The sequence below is a fragment of the Theropithecus gelada genome, chromosome 15 (assembly GCF_003255815.1).
Source record: "Theropithecus gelada isolate Dixy chromosome 15, Tgel_1.0, whole genome shotgun sequence".
In the NCBI taxonomy this organism is placed as follows: domain Eukaryota; kingdom Metazoa; phylum Chordata; class Mammalia; order Primates; family Cercopithecidae; genus Theropithecus; species Theropithecus gelada.
The window spans coordinates 83645599-83667669 of record NC_037683.1 but is presented as its reverse complement, the minus strand read 5'-3'; the positions used below and the strand labels follow the sequence as shown (position 1 = coordinate 83667669).

Below are 22071 nucleotides of genomic sequence, written 5' to 3'. Positions count from 1 at the left end.
GGCTAACACGGTGAAACCCCGTCTCTACTAAAAATACAAAAAACTAGCCGGGCGAGGTGGCGGGCGCCTGTAGTCCCAGCTACTCGGGAGGCTGAGGCAGGAGAATGGCATAAACCCGGGAGGCGGAGCTTGCAGTGAGCTGAGATCCGGCCACTGTACTCCAGCCTGGGCGACAGAGCGAGACTCCGTCTCAAAAAAAAAAAAAAAAAAAATTAATTCAAGATGGATTAAAGACTTAAGTGTTAGACCTAAAACCATAAAAGCCCTAGAAGAAAACCTCGGCAATTTATTCAGGACATAGGCATGGGCAAGGACTTCATGACTAAAACACCAAAAGCAATGGCAACAAAAGCCAAAATTGACAAATGGGATCTCATTAAACGAGCTTCTGCATGACAAAAGAAACTACCATCAGAGTGAACAGGCAACCTACAGAATGGGAGAAAATTTTTACAATTTTCCCATCTAATATTATATCCACAATCTACAAAGAACTTAAACAAATTTACAAGAAAAAATCAAACAACCCCATCAAAAAGTGGATGAAGGATATGAACAGACACTTCTCAAAAGGAGACATTTATGCAGCTAACAGACACGTTGAAAAATATCATCACTGGCCATCAGAGAAATGCAAATCAAAACCACAATGAGATATCATCTCATATCGGTTAGAATGGTGATCATCAAAAAGTCAGGAAACAACAGGTGGTGCTGGAGAGGATGTGGAGAAATAGGAATACTTTTACATTGTTGGTGGGAGTGTAAATTAGTTCAACCATTGTGGAAGACAGTGTGGCAATTCCTCAAGGATCTAGAACTAGAAATACCATTTGACCCAGCCATCCCATTACTCGGTATATACCCAAAGGATTATAAATCATGGTGCTATAAAGACACATGCACATGTATGTTTATTGCGGCACTATTCACAATAGCAAAGACTTGGAACCAACCTAGATGTACATCAATGATAGACTGGATTAAGAAAATGTGGCACATACACACCATGGAATACTATGCAGCCATGAAAAAGAATGAGTTCATGCCCTCTGTAGGGACATGGATGAAGCTGGAAACCATTATTCTGAGCAAATTATCACAAGGACAGAAAACCAAACACCGCATGTTCTTACTCATAGGTGGGAATTGAACAATGAGAACACTTGACACAGGGTGGGGAACATCACACACCGGGGCCTGTCATGGGGTGGGGAGATGGGGGAGGGATAGCATTAGGAGTTATACCTAATGTAAATGACGAGTTAATGGGTGCAGCACACCAACATGGCACATGTATACATATGTAACAAACCCGCACGTTGTGCACATGTACCCTGGAACTTAAAGTATAATAATAATAAAAAAGATACATCCCCCCAAAAATGAAAGGAAGTCTCGTATGTTGCTTGTTGTATAATTGTGCTGTATAGACTACGTTTGTTCCTATACACATATGCCTGTGATAAATTTTGTTATAAATTAGATGCTGTTAGAGATTAACAACAATAACTTACAATAAAATAGAACAATTATAACAATACTCTGGTGCACAATTTAAAACTTATAAATTGGCCAGTTCTGGAATTTCCCATTTAATATTTTCAGATTGCCATTGACTGAGAGTAACTGAAACTCTGAGTTGGGAAATGAACCTGTGGATAAGGAGGACTACTTTATGTCTATTTCATAAAGCAGTACCTATGTAGAACAATCTAGACAAACATCTTACCTAAACATAATTTTAAGAAATTTATCAATGAATCGGAGTATGCCCTCTGATGCATAAACCAGTTGTTCCTTTTGATGACAAATATTTTTTCTTCTTGACTTGCATATGACACTCACTTTCCCCAGAAAAGATCAGAACTTCACGGAGAGCCACTCTGCCTCACATGTGTTTGGAAAGCAGAGAAAAGCACTGTTTGTTGACAAGTTTTACTACATTACATCTTCAAGCGCTGTCTGTCTCAGCAAACAAAAGTTCTGGATGGGAGCCAGGAAGCCCCAGTGTTGAAGCTTCATACCAACTCACATGTTCTTGCACATGAAGGATTCCAGTCTGTGGAAGGGATTATTAACTGGAGCAAATAAATTACATTCTCTCTATGGGTCATTGTTTAACATTCAAAATGTGGGTTCCAGTGGATCTATTGGGAGATCAGGGTGCCATCTGTTCTTTGCACAGCAACTGTGATGTGTTGAGACACACAGACACACACCACATCCATAATTCTTGATTACGAAGCAGCTGTTCCTCCAGTCTCGTGGCTCTTTTGCAGGGTAGGGAAGGAGCCTGAGTGGCCTGCGTGGAGAGGCTGTGTGGAATGAACAGCTAGCTGCAATCATTAGCTGAAAAAGAATTCTTAAAAATCAGGGAAAGAATATACCAATGTTTTGTGAAGAACAACTGCAGAAGTTGTCGCTCTAAAATTTCTCTTTATGCATTATACTTTTAAGTGATTTTAAAAGGCTGTCATAAATGAGGAGTTATTGTTTAATGGGTATGGAATTTCAGTTTGGGAAATGAACAAAAAGCTCTGGAGATGGATGGTAGTGATGGTTGCACAATGATGTGAATAGACTCAATGCCACTGAATTAGACACTTAAAAATGGTTAAAGTATGTTATGTGTATTTTACCACCAAATTTTTAAAAAGCTTGTCACAGAAGCCTTCTCTGTATAAGTAGAATCTGGCAATGTCAGAAACTAACATAATAAAAAATAAGCTATGGAAAGATTGAAGGATATAGGAGACTTTAATAATCCGGAGCTAATTCCTCAGATAGTTACAGACTCACTGGATAGCATTCCTACATGTCCGAATATCAACTATCAAAATTCTTAAAAGACAGGGACTTGAAATAAACTGGAACTAACACATTAAAACAGAGTTGTGATATTCTTTTGTCTCAAAGCAAACTTATAAATTTCATTATTTAATATTTTAATGTATTATTAATATTTCAATCACACAAGAAGTTCTTGTGTTCTTGGACATGAAGAAGACTTCTACCTTTAGCTGCATATTGGAAGAGAATTTATTTGCCAGAAATATGGAAGTTTTATTGGAATATTTAACTGTACTACAAAAGAAAGTGCTGGTGTTTCTTTCTCTGTAAATTGTTAAATGATGCAGGGTTGCTTTTCTGGAATAGTAGGATCAGGGAGGGAGGACTGAATGACTTCTATTCACTGGGGGAGTCACTGGATAGGAAATAGTTGAAGACATTTTCTCACTAACCTGGATAGTTACTCTTGGCTTATATATTCTAGTATCATTTGGCTACAAAATCCCTGTAAACTCCAGGTCAACTAAAACTAATGTTTACAAGGAATTCTGACAGCATAGTATCATATAAATGTTAATAAAGTTATAATGGCTAGTACCACCGTGGGAATTTCGTTAAGACTTGTATTTATTGTCTCATAAATACTGTAGTCTCAAGTTCCACAACCCCCACTGGTTGCCTGAAATTGTGGATAGTACCAAACCATATATATACATACTATGCTTTTTTCTATACTATATACTGATAATAAAGTTTAATTTACAAGTCAGGAACAGTAAGAGATAGACAACAATAATAATAAAATAGAACAATTATAACAATATAATAAGAGTTATGTGCATGTGATCTTTCTCTCTCTCTCTCTCCAAATCTTACTGTACAGTACTCACCATTCTTGTGCCGATGCAAGATGATACAATGCATTCGTGATGAGATAAAGTGGGATGAATGACCCAGGCATTGTAAAGTAGCGTTAGGCTACTATTGACTTTCTAAGGATACATCAGGAGGAGCATCTGATTTGAGTGATCCTGGATGAATGAGCCATGACGACATTGATGGTTGGATGTCAGGAAAAGATGATGTCAGTGTTTGGAGATCCTCAATAGTTGAAGGTTTTTGTTTTGTTTTTGCCAAAACTTTTGGAAGAGCATTGTAATAGAATGTTATTGTCTCTTTCTTTTTAACTCATTAAAGTGTTGCCACAAATGTTGTAATCCTTTGATCATACTGGTGACTTTAATGCTGCATTCCATCCTAGGATCATGTTCCATAATTTTGTCCTTTGATGTCTGTGCAATTTGAAACACTTTGGCAAATTTCAGTAATACCCACACAGCTGGTTTTGCTTTGGTTTCTTCATCTTTCTCTTCCTCTGTAGATAACATGTTCTTCCAATTCCTCATTTGGTAATACTTGAAAACCTTCAATATGTTCTTCCATTTCTTCATCAAGTATGTTGGCAAATCCTCCACCAACTTGTCTTGCCATGTGAATGATTTTCCTAACTTCTTCATCAATCCCCAGAAAGCCTTTAAAATCATTCACAACTTTACTCCATAAGTTCTTCCAGCAGACATTTGCAGTTTCTGTTTTTAATTTGTCCGTTGCAGCTTTGATGAATATTATTGCATCTGTAATAGTGAATGATTTCCGGAACAGATTATATCCAGATTAGGGTCTACATCAATTGCTGATCAAATGTGATCAAATACAAGGCAGGTGTATGTAGCCTTGACAAACTGAATGATGGTAAAAAGCTAAAGCAATGAGGTTGTATTCAGAGGCAAAAACACAACCTGAACATTTTCATTTTGTGTTTTATAGCTGACAGATTTAGGATGACTAGGAGCATTGTCTCTTATTAACAGGACTTTAAATTCCAACTCTTTGTCTTCCAAGTATTTTTTTTCCATTTCTGGGATAATACATTGGTGGAACCATTTCATAATCAAGATGGCTGTCACCCATGCTTTCTATGTTGCCAGAACATGGGCAGTTAATTTTTGTTTTCCAGAGTACTGGGTTCTTTGCTTTGTACACTATCTTGGCTTTATCATATGCCCTGAAGCATTGCCATGTGGTTCCAGAGTTCATCTGTCCTTCCATGTTTTATGCCTTGGTGCCTCCTTTGCACTTTTATGAATGCAGGTTTTATCTTCTTCCAGAAGACTTGAAGATTTGCTTTAGATGGCATCCTTTCTTTTTAATTATTTCTTCAACTCTTTTGGAAAGGTAGCAGAACCTTCATCAGCAGATGCAACCTCTTCAGTATTTTTTATATTTGTCAGTCCAAACTTATTTTTGAATCTATGTAACCATCCCTTACTTGCAGTAAATGGCTTGGTGTCACTTGTTTCAGGGGATCCCTTGCTGAAGTCTTCATATAGTCTCAATGCTTTCTGTTGCAACATTTTGTCATCAATTGAAACATGTTTTCTTTTCATGTCTTCCACCCACAAATTTAATGCCTTTTTCATGTTCACTAAATACTTATCATTTATTGTGGCCATAACTTTTGCAGTTTGACATGCAACAGCACAACTAGCACAAATTTCTTTTTCCCTGTTCACAATGTCACAGATAGAAGGTGATATGGTTTGGCTGTGTCCCCAACCAAATCTCACCTTGAATTCTAATAATCCCCACGTGTCAAGGGTGGGGCCAGGTGGAGAGAATTGAATCATGGGGGCCGTTCCCCGCCATACTGTTATCGTGGTAGTGAATAAGTCTCACGAGATCTGCTCATTTAATAAATGGGAGTTCCCATGCACAAGCTCTCTTGCCTTGCCACCACGTAAGAAATGCTTTTGTACTTCGTTCATCTTCTGCCATGGTTACAAGGCTTCCCCAGCCTTGTGGAACTGTGAGTCCATTAAACCTCCTTTCCTTTATAAATTATCCAGTCTCAAGTATGTCTTTATTAGCAGAGTGAGAACAGACCAATACAGAAAGTTTCATTGTTAATGTAGTCCTTAGCAAACTTAGCATACAATTGTCTTTTTTTTCCTTATCAAATCAAGAACTTTCACCTTTTCACTTAAAGGAAGCACTTCATGGTTTCTCTTTGGCATATCTGAATTGCCAGGAACACTACACTTGTGCTTTGGGCCACTAGGAAGTAAAATGAAGGTAACAAACACTAGCACTGTGGTACCAGAACATCTGATAATGGAGACGGCTACTAAGTGACTCATGGTCAGAGAGCATAGACAGCGTGGATGATGCTAGTGAAATGGGTGATTCATGTGCTGGGTAGGATGGAGAAGGATGGGGCCAGACAGTGTGAGATTTCATAACACTACTCAGAACTGCACTCAATTTAACTTTTGAATTATTTATTTCTGGAATTTTCCATTTAATATTTCAGACCATGGTTTATTGCCCTCAGAGAGCAAGATCACAGATAAGAGGGGACTACTGTAAGTACCATCTATGTCAGGAAACTTTGTTTCTGCCAGGATAGAGCTACTCAAGTAAACGGTGGCAGGAAATAGTTTGTCAAATCCTACAGAGTCCATCCCACTTCGATGCAAGTCACTATCCATCTGTTACAGATACCATTATTATGTTATTAAATAGGAGCCAGGTGGTGCGGCTGGATTTGGTTGGTTGGTTGGTTTTTTGGTCTTTATTGTTGTTCTACTAGAATGACTTCTTCTACAAATGTTTCCCAAACTTTAGTCATACAAGTATCACCTTTGTGATATTTTTTTTGCCTATCCATATTTGTACTATTATTCATTTAATGCTTTTCTTTAAATAGATTCCATTTTTTAGTACATTTATTCAAACAGGAAACTTCATATTAGCATGAAAATAGACAGCTAGCTGTAAACCTGTGAAACAATGGTTTTGATGTACTGGTTATATATTTTTCTTGTACATGAATATTACTAACAAATTAGAAAAATATTCATGTACTTACCACTTGAGTTACCTGGTGGTAAATGTAATGTAATCTGGGTAATATTGGCCTAAGGTTCCAACAGAATTTCTGGTTTCTACTAACTCATTTTACTTGTACTCATATGTCATAATTTTCTATTTTATAAAAGCACAAATGACAAAACAATGAGTCCAGGAAAATACTCCAGAGGTAAACATCAGAATTTGTAAAAGACTCACTAATTGTAAAAATAATAATACCATTCAATTCAGTGGAGCTTATAATAATATCATTCAGTTCAGTGGAGCTTACATATTATTCTTTTCACAAACAGAATCTCAGTTAATCATCAGAGCCACACTATGAGATTAGCAGATGTCAGTCTGTGCTACTACAGCAAAATACCTAAGATTAGGTAATTTATAAAGAACAGCAGTTTATTTCTCACGGTTTTGGAGGCTGGTAAGTCCATGATCAATGTGCCGACAAGTTTGCTTGTCTAACAAGGACTGCATCTTCCACAGGGGTGGAATGCTATGTCTTCACATGGTGGAAGGCATGAAGGCAAGCCAGGCGAATGCTGCATGAAACCTTTTACAAAGGCCTCAATCCCATTCGCAAGGGAGGAGCCCTCATTGCCTAATCATCACCTCTTAAGGGTCCTGTCTGTTAATTCTGTTACATTGGCCATTAAGTTTCAACACCTGAAATTTGGAGGAGACACATTCAAATCATAGCAGCAGGTCATTGATTATTATCTTTATTTTACATATGAGGAAACTGAAGCTCAGAGAAGTCATGTAATTATTCCCCAGGTTATGCAGGCAGCAAATGGCAGAGGCAGCTCATTGTTTGATCTTTCCACACCATACTGTACTCTAGAATTTGGAAAGGTTTATTGCATCACCAGTTAGTAAGTCAGGAACTATAGCTCCCTTGGAATTGCTACATATGATGATGTATTGATTCTGATAGACACAAAGTAAACTGAAATATTTATAGTGTGGCTTTTCTGAGCTTCTGTTTTTATTTAATGGATCCATACTGACTGACCAGCTAATGTACCTGTCTGTAAAACAGCTTTGTAGGCCTCTCCCCTTTCTTTTTCCTCCCTGTCTGTCTGTTTCAAGTATAGATGACAGGCTTTAAGAATGGGAAGTGAAAAGGCAGAATTCAATCGACAAATGCAGGTATATCTTCATAAAGTCCCAGAGTGCACCGCATTCATTCAAAAAGAATCTTGTTACCACCAATACCAAACAAATACCCTGTGGTCATCAAGGAGAAAAATACTGTGCTCCTAGCCAAGTCTTTGAGTTTATTACTTTACTAATGTATAGAATAGAAAGTTCAGCCATTTTGGTATCCTGCCATTACTTTATTGCCTATATATGGAAAGGAGACATAGAAAAGGTTGTTAAGACTAAATGCAATAAATGAGCAATACAGGCTATAGGAGGTCTTCTTTTCAAATGTAATATAATAATTGCTTAAATTGAACATCTAATTACAGGCAAGCTTCTTGTTGCTATCTCAGGGTCCAAGCAGACAATAGTTAATTCTGCCTTGAATGGGTTTTATTCAGTGTTTTAATATTTTAAATTCATATGATGCCTTAGCTGACCTAGAAGATCCGATCTACCTCCAGATCTATTAACTTGTTGAGTAATTAAAATTTTCTTATTTTAGAATATATCCTCCACAGAAAAGAAATTTCAGTGACATCAATCTAAGTAACACTACATTTATAATATAGATTACTTTCCAAAAAACCTTTAGGTGATTATCAAAGTGGTTTCTCTGATAACTGAACAAAAAAGACAAGTAAATTACTTTGTTCCTATGATGGTTGACAAAGCGTCTTTGCTTGACTGAACTTCAGTCAGGCTCCTAAGCCTTCTCCTAGGCCTGTCTTTGTACTTACTTGTAAAATCCAGTTTTAGCAGGAACCCTAATAAGTTAGTTTAGCAAGAACCCTCAATATCAATCACCCTCAATATAAGGTTCCTCATCCTTCATCATCCTCCAGGTGATGTCCAATCACCATGCCTGTCCTCAGCAAGAATCCTGTTAGGTTGGTTTAGCCAGAGCCTCCCTTACCCTTGATGTTACCTCCTAGTCATTTTTCATTCACTGACCCTCAACCAACCATTTGACTATAAATTCCCACTTGCCCACACTTTTTTCAAAGTTGAGCCCGATCTCTCTTCCCTATTGCAAAATCCCATTGCAGTGGTCCCTATAACTATCAGAATGATACTGAATCAAGCCTGCTGTACTGTGCTTTAACAAGTATCATTGCATAATTTTTTCTTTAACATAGTTGGATGTCACCAATATTTATTACTCAAGATGAGGACTTATAAAGGGAAAGAAATAGAAAATTCCATGGTCTCTTAGGCAGTTTAAAGCCAAAGGCCATATAAATATAAATTTGCATATTCTTCCCCTCCTACCCCTTGTCAAAGAACAGCACACCATGGGATAAGGTAATCTTAGACACAGCAAGGCCTTGGGCAGAACAGTCAGAACATATCAACAGAAGAATATGTCATAAGAGGGCAGAGACACAAATGTCTCATTCAAAGCACTATGACTGGTTGACTTGTAGTACAGAAAAGAGTATATTTTGAGTGTAATCATCATGTTCTTAAATAAATAATGCTGAAAAATAAAATGCCAAAGACATCCCCTCTGTCTCTGTTAAGTAACTTGTAGCAGAGCTATACTCTGCTGAGAAAAATTAGAAAAAAAGATAATTTTTTTAAGAAAACACCTGTTTTGAAGTTATCAGAGAGATTTCCAAACAGCAAAGACATGAGGGTCCAAGATCTAAGAAAAAATGAAAGGTCAGTGAAATGAGCTCAGTATTCTTCAAGATGCTTTCCACTTGGGGGACCTGCCTGTTCAGTTTAGATGCCATTCAGAGAACAACGGCCAAGTGGCAAGAGAAACCAACAGATCTCACTGGGTTGGGAGGGCAGTAACTGAATTTCAGGGCTACCAAAGCAGACAAGACATTCAGGGACAAGTTTTCTGAGAAAAGGGAGGTATGAAAAAGTGATCCCATCACTTGTTAATCTTCTAAGGCATTTGTGAAATTCCTAAATTGCGGAGAGCAAGAGGACAAGAAGCCAAATGCAAAACAAAGTGGGATTTTCAGGAATCTTATCAGCTGAAGAGACACAAACTGAAGTTTAGTACATACTAAGGAGGAGAGTTCCTAGTTAAATCCGAGAGTATATTTTTGGAGGGTATATCCTAGGTTTAGGGTAGAAGCAGAAGTAGGCCAGCATAATAGAACTATAACACTACCTCAAGTTAGCTTAGTTCTGATTGGACTGAGGTGACTTGCTCTATTCTAGTTGTCTACTGGAGAATAGGTTGAATTCTCTCTAGAGGGAAATACTATCACCCCAGGATTCTATAATTTTTCATTGACAAGTCCATTATTCAATCAAATCCACCAGACATTATCAAGAAACAGGACCAGAGGGGATGGGGGTGGGGGTAACAGATGATAGAAGCAGGACCACAAGTGGCCCACATATGGAGTTATCACACAAGTATTGTAAATAATTATGATTAATAATTCAATAATATGAGCATTTATGTGTTTAAGAAAATAGATAAGACAGAGAATTTCACCAACGAACTCAAATCTATTCAAAAGCAAAAAAAAAAATCAGGAGGAGGAATATGGAGCCTTCAAAATGGCGGAGTAAGGACCCCTGAAAATCTGTTCTTCCATAAAAGCAATGAGAACACTTGCAAAAAAACTGTCACAATCAACTTTTTCAGAATTCTGGAAATTAACTAAAGGCTTTTGACAATCCAAGAGTACTTTTCCCAAGAAAAATGATTGAATTTTGCTAAGAACAGTGACCTTTTTTCTTGCCGTAATTCCATCTCCATCTCTTCTACTCTACAAAAGATGTGAAAGCCAAGAGCTTTATAACTATGTGTTTTAAATAGCAGTAACTTAGCAGCCACTGGAAGATACAGAGCAGATTTGGAGCTCCCTAAAAGCCCCATCTCTAGAGAATTGGCTTTATTTAACCTGTTTAGCAGCTTCTGAAAAACTTCATTCTCAGGGCTTGCCTTTATTTAACCTGATTGAAGTAAATCATACTCTGTGTGAACAACTGTGTCCGCATGGCATTTATCAAAAACAATCAGTTAAACAATTGTTTAACATTGCAGCTGCCTGAGGTGGCATTAACAGTTGAAGCTAACAAAAGGCTGACCAAAAAGAAAAGAAAAAATTTGGGGAAATGGGATATCTGTAGGGAGCTTTACAAAGTTCTAGCATATTAACATATTTCTGGAAATCTGAAAGGCCATGCAAATATAAAGAGCTGTACACAGCCCCAGGGGAAAAAAAAAAAAACTGAGAAAGCCCTAATCTGTCACCTCTGGCTGACCTTTAGGCTCTTCATGAGCAAGAAATGGAGGCTAAGGCAAAGTTGTAAACTTCCCACTAGAGCAACAAAGACATGCCCCAACACAAACACAGAACCTGCTGTATTCTGGGGGATCTGTTGGTTTAAGGCATTTAAGGAAAATCTCTGTTCAATAATTAGTTGACTGTTAATCTAGCAGAGCAGAGCCATATACAACAAAGAATATAGACTCTATGGAATTAGTCCAGGAAAGTCACTAAGCAATCGTACAGCAACAATGACAACAAAAACAACAAACAGCACTACCAAAAAAGAAACTGGGGAGAAGAAGAATCTGTAAAACTGTATTATTCAAAATGTCCAGTTTTCAACAAAAAGTATGAGACACACAAAGATATAGGAAACTATTGCCCATACACAGGATAAAAAGCAGTCAATAGAAGTTATCCCTGAGGAAGTCAAGACATTGGACTTACTATGCGAAGACTTTAAGTCAATTATTACAAATATGTTTAAAGAATTAATGAAAGCCATTTCTAAATAAAGTATGAGAATGATGTCTCAATGCATAGAGAGTATCACTAAAAATACTACAAATTATAAATAAGAACCAAGTAGGAATTACGGATTTGAAAAGTATAATGAAATAAAATATTCATGAGAGGGGCTCAGCAGCAGATTGGAACTGGCAGAAGAAAGAATCACTAAACTTGAAGGCAGGTCAATTAGATTATCCAATCTGAAGAACATAAAGAAAAAAAGATAGAAAAAATGAACAGAGACTCAGAGACCTGTAGGACACCATCAAGTGTACCAACATATGCATAGTGGAAGTCCCAGAAGGGAAGAAAGAGAAAGGGGAAGAAAGAACATCTGAAAAATTAACAGCCAAAACCTTTTCAAACCTGATTTTAAAAAATATAAATCTGTACATTCAAGAAAGTCAAAGAACTTCAACTAGGAAAATTCAAGGAGTCACTCCTAGAAAAATTACATCTAACTATTACAAGCCAAAGACAATGAGCAAATCTTTTTAATTAATAAAATTTTTTCTTTGCTAATCAGCTGACTTTAAGGTGAGAATCTTGAAAGCAAAAGTGACTCATTAAATACAAGAGAACCTCAATAATATTAACAGCTAACTCCTCATCAGAAACTATAAAGGCCAGAAGATAGTGAGATGACATATATAAAAGTGTTGAAAGAAAACTAAGAATTCTATATGCAGGAAATCTACCCTTCAGAAGCAAAGGGGAACTTATGACACTCTCAAATAAATAAAACTAAATTCATCACCAGCTATTAAAGGAAGTCCTTCAGGCTAAAAGCAAAGGGTACTAGATAGTAACTCAAATTTGTATGAAGAAATAAAAAGTACCAGTAAAGATAACTGTGTGGGTAAATATAAAGAACAGAATAAGTATATTTTTATTTATCTTCTATCTGATTTAAAAGACAACCAACTGCATAAAGCAATAATTACAAAACTGTGTCAATGGGCTTATAACACAAAAAGGTGCCATATTCATGATAGAATAATAGAAGGAGGAAATGAAGCATAGTTTTTGTGTGCTGTGAAATTAAGTTAATATTAATATGAACTAGATTATCTTAAGTTGTTAATTGAGGGCCAGAAGTGGTGGCTCATGCCTGAATCCCAGCACTTTGGGAGGGCAAGGCGAGAAAATGGCTTGAGCCCAGGAGTTTGAGACTAGCCTGGACAACATGTGAGACCCCACTTCTTTCTTAAAAAAAAAAAAAAAAAAAAACCAATTGTTTTGATCACCTCTCAGTGTTTTGGCTAAGATCAAGTGTAGTATCTGTTCTTATAAGCTTAATATCTGATATGTCCTCTATCTGAGGATACTATATTAAATGGGTTTTTGGAGCAGGGAGATGGGATAGGAGCTTACTCTGTCCACTCCAGGCATTGACCTGATATTTTAGTACCTCCAGAAATGGTGCACCCCCTTTGGGAGATAACATTTTTAAAAATTACTTGTAAAAATATTTTTTAAAGGTGTTAATTGAAATCCCTAGGGCAACCACTAAGAAAATAACTTAGAAATATATAGTAAAATAAAACAACAGAATTAAAATGGTATATTAGAAAATACTATTTAACATAAAAAACAGTAATAGAAGAATAAAAGAACAAAAAGAAGATGTAGCACATACAGAAAACAAATGCTGAAATGCAAACACAAATTCTACTTTATTAATAATTATGTTAATTGTAAATGGATTTAACACTCTGATCAAATGGTAGAGATTGGTAGAATGGATTGAAAAAATGATCCAACGATATGTTGTCTCCAAGAGACACACTTTAGATTCAAATATACAAATAAGTTGAAACTGAAAGATTGGAAAATGATACCATTCATGCAGTTCCCAAAAGAGAACTGGATATAATAATATCAGACAAAATGGACATGAGTTGCCATCTCCCACTTGGGATGACTATAATAAAAAAGAGAAAGTTAGAAATGATGACAAGGATATGGAGAAACTGAAACCCTAATACACTGCTAGTTGGAATGTAAAATGGTGCAGCCACTTTGAAAAAGTCTGGCAATTATTAAATAGTTAAGTATAGAGTTAATATACGATCCAACAATTCCACTCCCTGGTTTATACCTTAAAGAAAATGAAAACATATGTCCACAGAAAAACTTGTTCACAAATAAAATAGCATCATTATTATAATAGCTAAAAAATGAAAGCAATCCAAATGTTCATCTATCGATAAATGTATAAACCTTGAAAACTTTGTCTTAGTGAAAGAAGCCAGATACAGAAGACCACATATTGTATGATCTGATTTATATGAAAGGTCTAGATGGGCAAATCTATATAGATAGAAAGTAGATTAGTAGTTGTCTGGGGATGGGGTAAAGAGGGAAGAGATGGGGAAAGGGAATGGGAGTGACTGCTAATGGATATGGAGTTTCTTTTGAGGTGATAAAAATATGTTCTAGAATTAGATAGTGGCATCTATCTAGAATTAGATAGGGGCATCACACAGCTTCATGAGTATATTTAAAACCATTGAATTATATACTTTAAAAAATGAATTATTTGGAATGCAAATTCCATCTCAATAAATCTACTATTTAAAAATGAACAAATGGGAATTCTAGAATTGAAAAATAGAATTACAGAAATTAAAAATCAATTAATGGGTTTAATAACATACTGAACATTGCTGAGAAAGATTCAAAAAAATTTTTAAATTGGCCAATAGAAAATATCCAAACTAAAGAACTGAGAACAAAAAGAAAGAAAATATTTGTAAGAGAGCATGAAGTATATATAATACATAGTAAGAACTTTTAATGTACCTATAATTGGAGTCTCAGAAAGATAGGAGAGAGAATTAGGCCGGGGCAATATTTGACAAGAAAAAGATCAAGAAATTTTGAAAACTAGTGAAAGATCTCGGCTCAAAGATTAAAGAAATTTAATGAAACCCAAGCAGAATAACTACAAAGAAGACTACACACATGCATGTTGATATGGTTTGGATATTTGTCCTCTGAAATCTCATGCTGAAATGTGATCCCCAATGTTGGAGGTGTGACTAGTGGGAGCTGTTTGGGTCATGGGAGTCGATCCCTCATGAATGACTTGGTGCCATCCCCTTCATGATTAGTGAGTTTTTGCTCTATTAGTTCATGTAAGAACTGGTTGTTTAAAGAGCCTAGCACCTCCCTCCCCACCTCCCTCTTGTTCTGTCTCACCATGTTGACATGCCTGCTCTGCCTTTGCCTTCTGCTATGAGTAAAATCTTCCTGAGACTTCACCAGAAGATGAGCTTATGTTGGTGCCATGCTGTTAGAGCCTACAGAACCTGAGCCAAATAAAACACTTTTCTTTATAAATTACCTCATCTCAGATATTCCTTTATAACAATGCAAAATGGACAAATACATATCATACTAAAATGCTGAAAATCAAACATGAGGAGTAAATATTAAAAGCACCCAGAGGAAAATAGTACACTTTCAAAAAAAAAAAAAAAACAAAACAATTTTAGGACTGACATCTGACTTCTCAATAGATATGATGGAAACCAGAATTCAGTTGAATTATATCTTTACATAAATGGCTGATAAGAAAATAATTGTTCACCTAGAATTCTATTCTCAGAAAAACTATCCTTCAAATGTAAAGGAAAAAGACATTCCCAAACAAAAACTGAAAGAAATCAGCAGCAGACATGCACCAAAAACAAAATGAAACAAAACAAAAATAAAAAGCTAGATACAGAAGAAAATTCTTCTAGAAAAAGAAAAACACTTCCCACCAAAGAAAATAATTCAAGAAATAAACATAGAAATGTAGAAAGGAATGAAGATGAATGGGGAAATATGTGACTAAATATAGAATACTTTTTAGGATTTAAAAAAATGTAAATAAAATATAAAGCAAATACTAGGGTAGTTATGAAAATAATACAACTATCATAATGTTAGTTGTGGGCTAAAGAAAAAGAAACACAACTAGTAAAGGAATACAAACAGTAAGAACTCAACAACAATGAAAAGCGTATATTGAGATCTGGCAAGATGGCCAAATAGGAACAGCTCTGGTCTGCAGCTTCCAGCAAGACCAATGCAGAAGGCGGGTGATTTTTGCATTTCCAACTGAGTGGTACCCGGAACCCCAGCAGGACAGAACCGTTCACTTTCCTAGAAAGGGGACTGAAACCAGGGAGCCAAGTGGTCTCACTCAGTGGGTCCCACTCCCATGGAACCCAGCAAGCTAAGAAACACTGGCTGGAAATTCTCAATGCCAGCACAGTAGTCTGAAGTTGACCTGGGATGATGGAGTTTGATGTGAGGGGGCATCCACCATTACTGAGGCTTGTGTAGGCAGTTTTTCCCTGACAGTGCTAAGGAAACCAGGAAGTTCAGACTGGGCAGAACTCACCACAGTGTGGCAAAGCAGCTCTGGCCAGACTTCCTCTCTAAATTACTCCTCGTTGGGCAGGATCTCTGAAAGAAAGGTAGCAGCTTATAGATAAAACTCCCATCTCCCTGGGACAGAGCCCCTGGGGGAAGGGGTGGCTGTGGGTGCAACTTCAGCAGACTTAAATATCCCTCCCTGCCAGCTCTGAAGAAAGCAGTGTATCCTGACAGGGAGGATTCTCCCAGCACAGTGCTCAAGCTCTGCTAAGGGACAGACTGCCTTCTCAAGTGGGTCCCTGACCCTCATGCCTCCTAATTGGGAGAGACCTCTCAGCAGGGGCCAACAGACACCTCTTATAGGAGAGCTCTGGCTGGCATCTGGCAGGTGCCCCTCCAGGACAAAGCTTCTAGAGAAAGGAGCAGGCAGCAATCTTTGCTGTTCTGCTGCCTCCAGTGGTGATACCCAGGCAAACAGGGTCTGGAGTGGACCTCCAGCAAACTGCAGCAGACCTGCAGAAGAGGGGCCTGACTGTTAGAAGAAAAACTAACAGACTGAAAACAATAATATCAACATCAACACAAAGGACCCCCACACAAAAACCCCATCCAAAGGTCATCAGCCTCAAAGATCAAAGGTAGAGAAACCCATGAAGATGAGGAAAAACCAGCACAAAAATGCTGAAAATTCAAAAAATCGCAATGCTGCTGCTTCTCTAAATCATCACAACTCTTCTCCAGCAAGGGCACAAAACTGGATGGAGAATGAGTTTGACAAATTGGCAGAAGTAGGCTTCAGAAGGTAGGTAATAACAAACTCCTCTGAGGTAAAGGAGCATGTTCTAACCCAATGCAAGGAAGCTGAGAACCTTGATAAAAGGTTACAGAAACTGCTAACTACAATAACCAGTTTAAAGAAGAACATAAAAGACCTGATGGAGCTGAAAAACACAGCACAAGAACTTTGTGAAGCATATACAAGGATCAATAGCCAAATCAAGCAGAAGAAAGAATATCAGAAATTGAAGATCAACTTACTGAAATATGGCATGAAGACAAGATTACAGAAAAAAAAATTTAAAAAAGGAATGAACAAAGTCTCCAAGACATATGGGACTATGTGAAAAGACCAAACGTATGACTGATTGGTGTACCTGAAAGTGAGGGGAAGAATGGAACCAAGTTGGAAAACACATTTCATGATATTATCCCGGAGAACTTCCCCAACCTAGCAAGACAGGCCAACATTCAAATTCAGGAAATACAGAAAACACCACTAAGATACTCCACGAGCAGAGCAACATGAAGACACATAATCATCAGATTCTTCAAGGTTGAAATGAAAGAAAAATTGTTAAGGGCAGCCACAGAGAAAGGTCAGGTTTCTTAGAAAGGGAAGCCTATCAGACTAACAGTGGATCTCTTGGCAGAAACCCTACAAGCCAGAAGAGAGTAGGGGCCAGTATTCAGCATTCTTAAAGAAAAGAATTTGCAATCAAGAATTTCATATCCAGCCAAACCAACCTTCATAAGTGAAGGAGAAATAAAATCCTTTACAGACAAGCAAATGCTGAGGGATTTTGTTACCACCAGGCCTACCCTACAAGAGATCCTGAAGGAAGCACTAAATATGGAAAGGAAAAACCAGTACCAGCCACTGCAAATACATACCAAATTATAAAGACCATTGACATTATGAAGAAACTACATCAACTAATGGGCAAAATAACCAGCTACCATCATAATGACAGAATCAAATTAACACATAACAATATTAATCTTAAATGTAAATGGGCTAAATGCCCCAATTAAAAGACACAGACTGGCAAATTGGATAGAGTCAAGACTCATCAGTGTGCTGTATTCAGGAGACCCATCTCACATGCAAAGACACACATAGGCTCAAAATAAAAGGATGGAGGAATATTTACCAAGCAAATGCAAAGAAAAAAAAAAGCAAGGGTTTGCAATCCTAGTCTCTGATAAAGCAGAATTTAAACCAACAATGATCAAAACAGACAAAGAAGGGCAGAAGGGCATTATATAATGGTAAAGGGATCAATTCAACAAGAAGAGCTAACTATCCTAAATATATATGTACTCAATACAGGAGTACCCAGATTCATAAAGCAAGTTCTTAGAGATGTACAAAGAGACTTAGACTCACACACAATAATAGTGGAAGACTTTAACACCCCATTGTCAATATTAGACAGATCAATGAGACAGAAAATTAACAGGGATATCCAGGACTTGAACTCAGCTCTGGACCAAGTGGACCTAATAGATACCTACAGAACTCTCCACCCAAAATCAACAGAATATACATTCTTCTCAGCAACACATCACACTTATTCTAAAATTGACCACATAATTGGAAGTAAAACACTCCTCAGTAAATGCAAAAGAACGGAAATCATAACAGTTTCTCAGACCACAGGGCAATCAAATTAGGACTCAGGATTGGGAAACCCACTCAAAACTGCACAACTACATGGAAACTGAACAACCTGCTCCTGAATGACTACTGGGAAAATAACAAAATGAAGGCAGAAATAAAGATGTTGTTTGAAACCAATGAGAACAAAGACACAGTGTACCAGAATCTCTGGGACACAACCAAAGCAGTGTTAGAGGGAAATTTATAGCACTAAATGCCCACAGGAGAAAGCGGGAAAGATCTAAAATCCACACCCTAACATCACAATTAAAAGAACTAGAGAAGCAAGAGGAAACAAATTCAAAAGCTAGAAGACAGAAAATAACTAAGATCAGAGCAGAACTGAAGGAGATAGAGACATGAAAGACCCTTCAAGAAATCAATGAATCCAGGAGCTGGTTTTTAAAAAATATCAACAAAATAGATAGACCAATAGCCAGACGAATAAAGAAGAAAAGAGAGAAGAATAAAATAGATGCAATAAAAAATGATAAAGGGGATATCACAACTGATCCTACAGAAATACAAACTACCATCAGAGAATACTATAAACACCTCTACACAAATAAACTAGAAAATCTAGAAGAAATGGATAAATTCCTGGACACATACACCCTCCCAAGACTAAATCAGGAAGAAGTAGAATCCCTGAGTAGACCAATAACAAGTTCTAAAATTGAGGCAGTAATTAATAGCCTATCAACCAAAAAAAGCCCAGGACCAGATGGATTCACAGCTGATTTCTACTAGAGGTACAAAGAGGAGCTGGTACCATTCCTTCTGAAACTATTCCAAACAATAGAAAGAGACTCCTCCCTAACTCATTTTATGAGGCCAGCATCATTCTGACACCAAAACCTGGCAGACAAACAACAAAAAAGAAAATTCAATCCATGGTTGCTGGTCAAATGTGCCATCATAGTCAAATCCACTATCATAGTCAAATTTACCATCATATTTCACCTGGGTTATGTGCAGTAGCCTCCAACAGGGCTCTCTGATTTCACCCTTGCTTCGTTTCCACCCCCAGTCTTTCCTCAACATAGTAGCCGAGCAATCCTTATAAAACTAAATCAGATCACTTCTCTCTTAAGTTCAACACTCTCCAATGACTTTCCATTTGAGGTAAAGTAAAATCCAAAGTCCTGGCTGGGCACGGTGGCTCATGCCTGCAATCCCAGCACTTTGGGAGGCCAAGGTGGATGGATCACCTGAGGTCACGAGTTCAAGACCAGTCTGACCAACATGGCGAAACCCTGTCTGTACTAAAAAATACAGAAATTAGCAGGCATGGTGGCAGACACATGCAATCCCAGCTACTCGGGAGGCTGAGGCAGGGAGAATTGCTTGAACCCGGGAGGTGGAAGTTGCAGTGAGCTGAGATCACACCACTGCACTCCAGCCTGAGCGACACAGCAAGACTATCTCAAAAAAAAAAAAAAAAAAAAAATCCGAAGTCCTTCTAATTAATTATAAGGTCGTCCATGAACTGGCCTACCATTATTTCTCTGGTACATTTCCTAGCACTCTCTCCCTAGCTCACTACACTATAGCTAAAGCAGCCGCCTTGCTGTTCTTAGGACACATTGAGCATGCTTTCACTTACGGGGCTTTGGACTGGCTGTCTCCTCTACCTGAACATTGCTTTCCAGATATGCTCTTAGTGAGCTACCTCAACTCTTTACAAGGTTACCTTCTCAATGGGCTTCGTTGTGACTCTTCTATTTACATTAGTTAACTCTACCCACATTCTCCTCTCGATTCCCTAACTCCCTCACCTGTGCCATTTTTATTTCTGTAGCAATTATTGCCTTTTAAAATACTGCATAATTATAATTAAGCTTAGTATTTCTCGTCTGTCTCCTCTACTAGAAGTTCCATGAGGGTGAATGCTTGTCTGTTTTGTTCGTCTGTGTTTCACAAGTTTCTAAAACAGTACCTGGCACATAGTAGACACTCAATAGATACTTGCTGAATGAAGGAATAAATGAATAATAGAGCAATAATTAATTGTCATATGCCAGGTCTTATTGTAAGTATGTTTTATATCTTGTTTCATTTAAACCTCACTACAATCTGTGAGGTAGGTATTAATTATTCTTAATACAAAGATAAAGAAAATAGGCTTAGAAAAGTTAAAGGTAGAACTGAGATTTGAACCAGGCAGTCTAATCCCAAAGCCTCTCAGTTTTTAAATTCAACCACCCTATGAAGTTAGGAAAATAGGTAAGTGGTTATGATTATTCTCATTTTCTAGATGACAGAACTGAGACTTAGAGATTTTAAGTAACTTTCTCAAGGTGAATGGGAACCTTAGGTTGTCCTGATGCCCTAAGTTCATGGGTTTGTTATAACCTGGCCTGGTGTCTCTCCTTGCCCTTTTCAGGGACTCCTTCCCTTCAACGCTCACTATTTTTCTATGTCTTCTCTTCCATGTCTAAGGCACTCCACAGTCTTTGTTAACCACAGAATTCTCTGTAGTAGTTTACCACAACATAGTTCTCTCTGGTTGTACCTCTTCTTAGATCTCTTACTGCTATCCCTGACAAAAGGAAGAAAAACTGTCAACCTTCTCTCAAGAAAAATACACATACACATAACATCTAGACCACAATAGGCTCTAGCTAAAACTGATTAATTCTTGTCTTCAATCCTCTTGCAATAAAAAGTTACCTTTCTACCATCCCATTTTCTGAGGTCTCACTAATTAATTGGTTAGTTATTATTAAATGTGTCAGTGAAGGCTTATAGATTCATTATTTGTTTTTGCATTCATTCATTCATTCGCTCCATAGGCATTTTTGAGCACCTATTGTGTATAAGGCAGAATACTAAATTTTGTGGGGAATCAAAAATGACCTTTTTAGTACTATGCCCTCAAGACATTTCCAATCAGAGCCGGTGAGATTCAATTTGGGTATTTTTGTCTGAGTTTTCACTTTCCACTAGATTCATTTTTGAAAGGCCATGAGACTGCAGTTGCTACAGCCACTGTGTTGCCATGACAGGAGATCCTGTCTAGATTGGAGCAAACCCAGAAAAACCAGCTCAAAGAGGTAGAGAGAGAGAGACAGAGAGAGAAACTGGCTCCTGAGGACACAGTTTTAATCCCTGCATCAAGCTGTGCCTGAAGCTAACCCCACAGTAGTTTCTTTCCGTAACAAAGTCCAAAAAAGGATTTTCTTTTCACTTAAGTCAGTTTGAGTTGTGTTTTCTGTTATAAGCTTTTAGAATAGTCCTAATACATATAGGCCTTTCTGGTTATATTTTTAACATCCTGATATCTTTCCAGAGATAGCTTCACACACAAGGAGCCACCTTATCATCCTTCACTCAGTGCTGAAAGTGAGCATCTGGTCTGCCTTTGGGCCAATGCTAAATCTCTTCAACAGCATCCTTTACTGAAGCAACATTGTCCCAGAATCTGCTGAAGCAGCAAGAAAAAAGAGGTCAGCAGTAGGACCAAGCTGCCTATCTTCTTAATTAGGCAGGAGTGCATCACTATTGAGGCCAAATGGACACTTACTAGAGCAAGGTGGCTGGAAACAACTGTTCTAGGAAGAACCCAAGGAAAAATTTCCAGGAACAGAAAATGTATGTGGGTTGTATTCTGTAGTGCAAGTACTAAGGGAAGGG

The 22071-nt window shown here is 37.5% G+C and overlaps 1 protein-coding gene and 1 non-coding gene across 3 annotated transcripts in view; one reads left to right on the top strand and one right to left on the bottom strand.

The window, feature by feature from the left end:
- MAMDC2 (MAM domain containing 2) overlaps positions 1-22071 on the bottom strand; it is a 172937-nt gene that overhangs the window by 24468 nt on the left and 126398 nt on the right. The gene's annotated exons all lie outside the window — the stretch shown is intronic.
- Positions 12867-13057, top strand: LOC112608802. Its single transcript, XR_003116086.1, has one exon. It is a non-coding gene; the product is annotated as a U2 spliceosomal RNA (small nuclear RNA).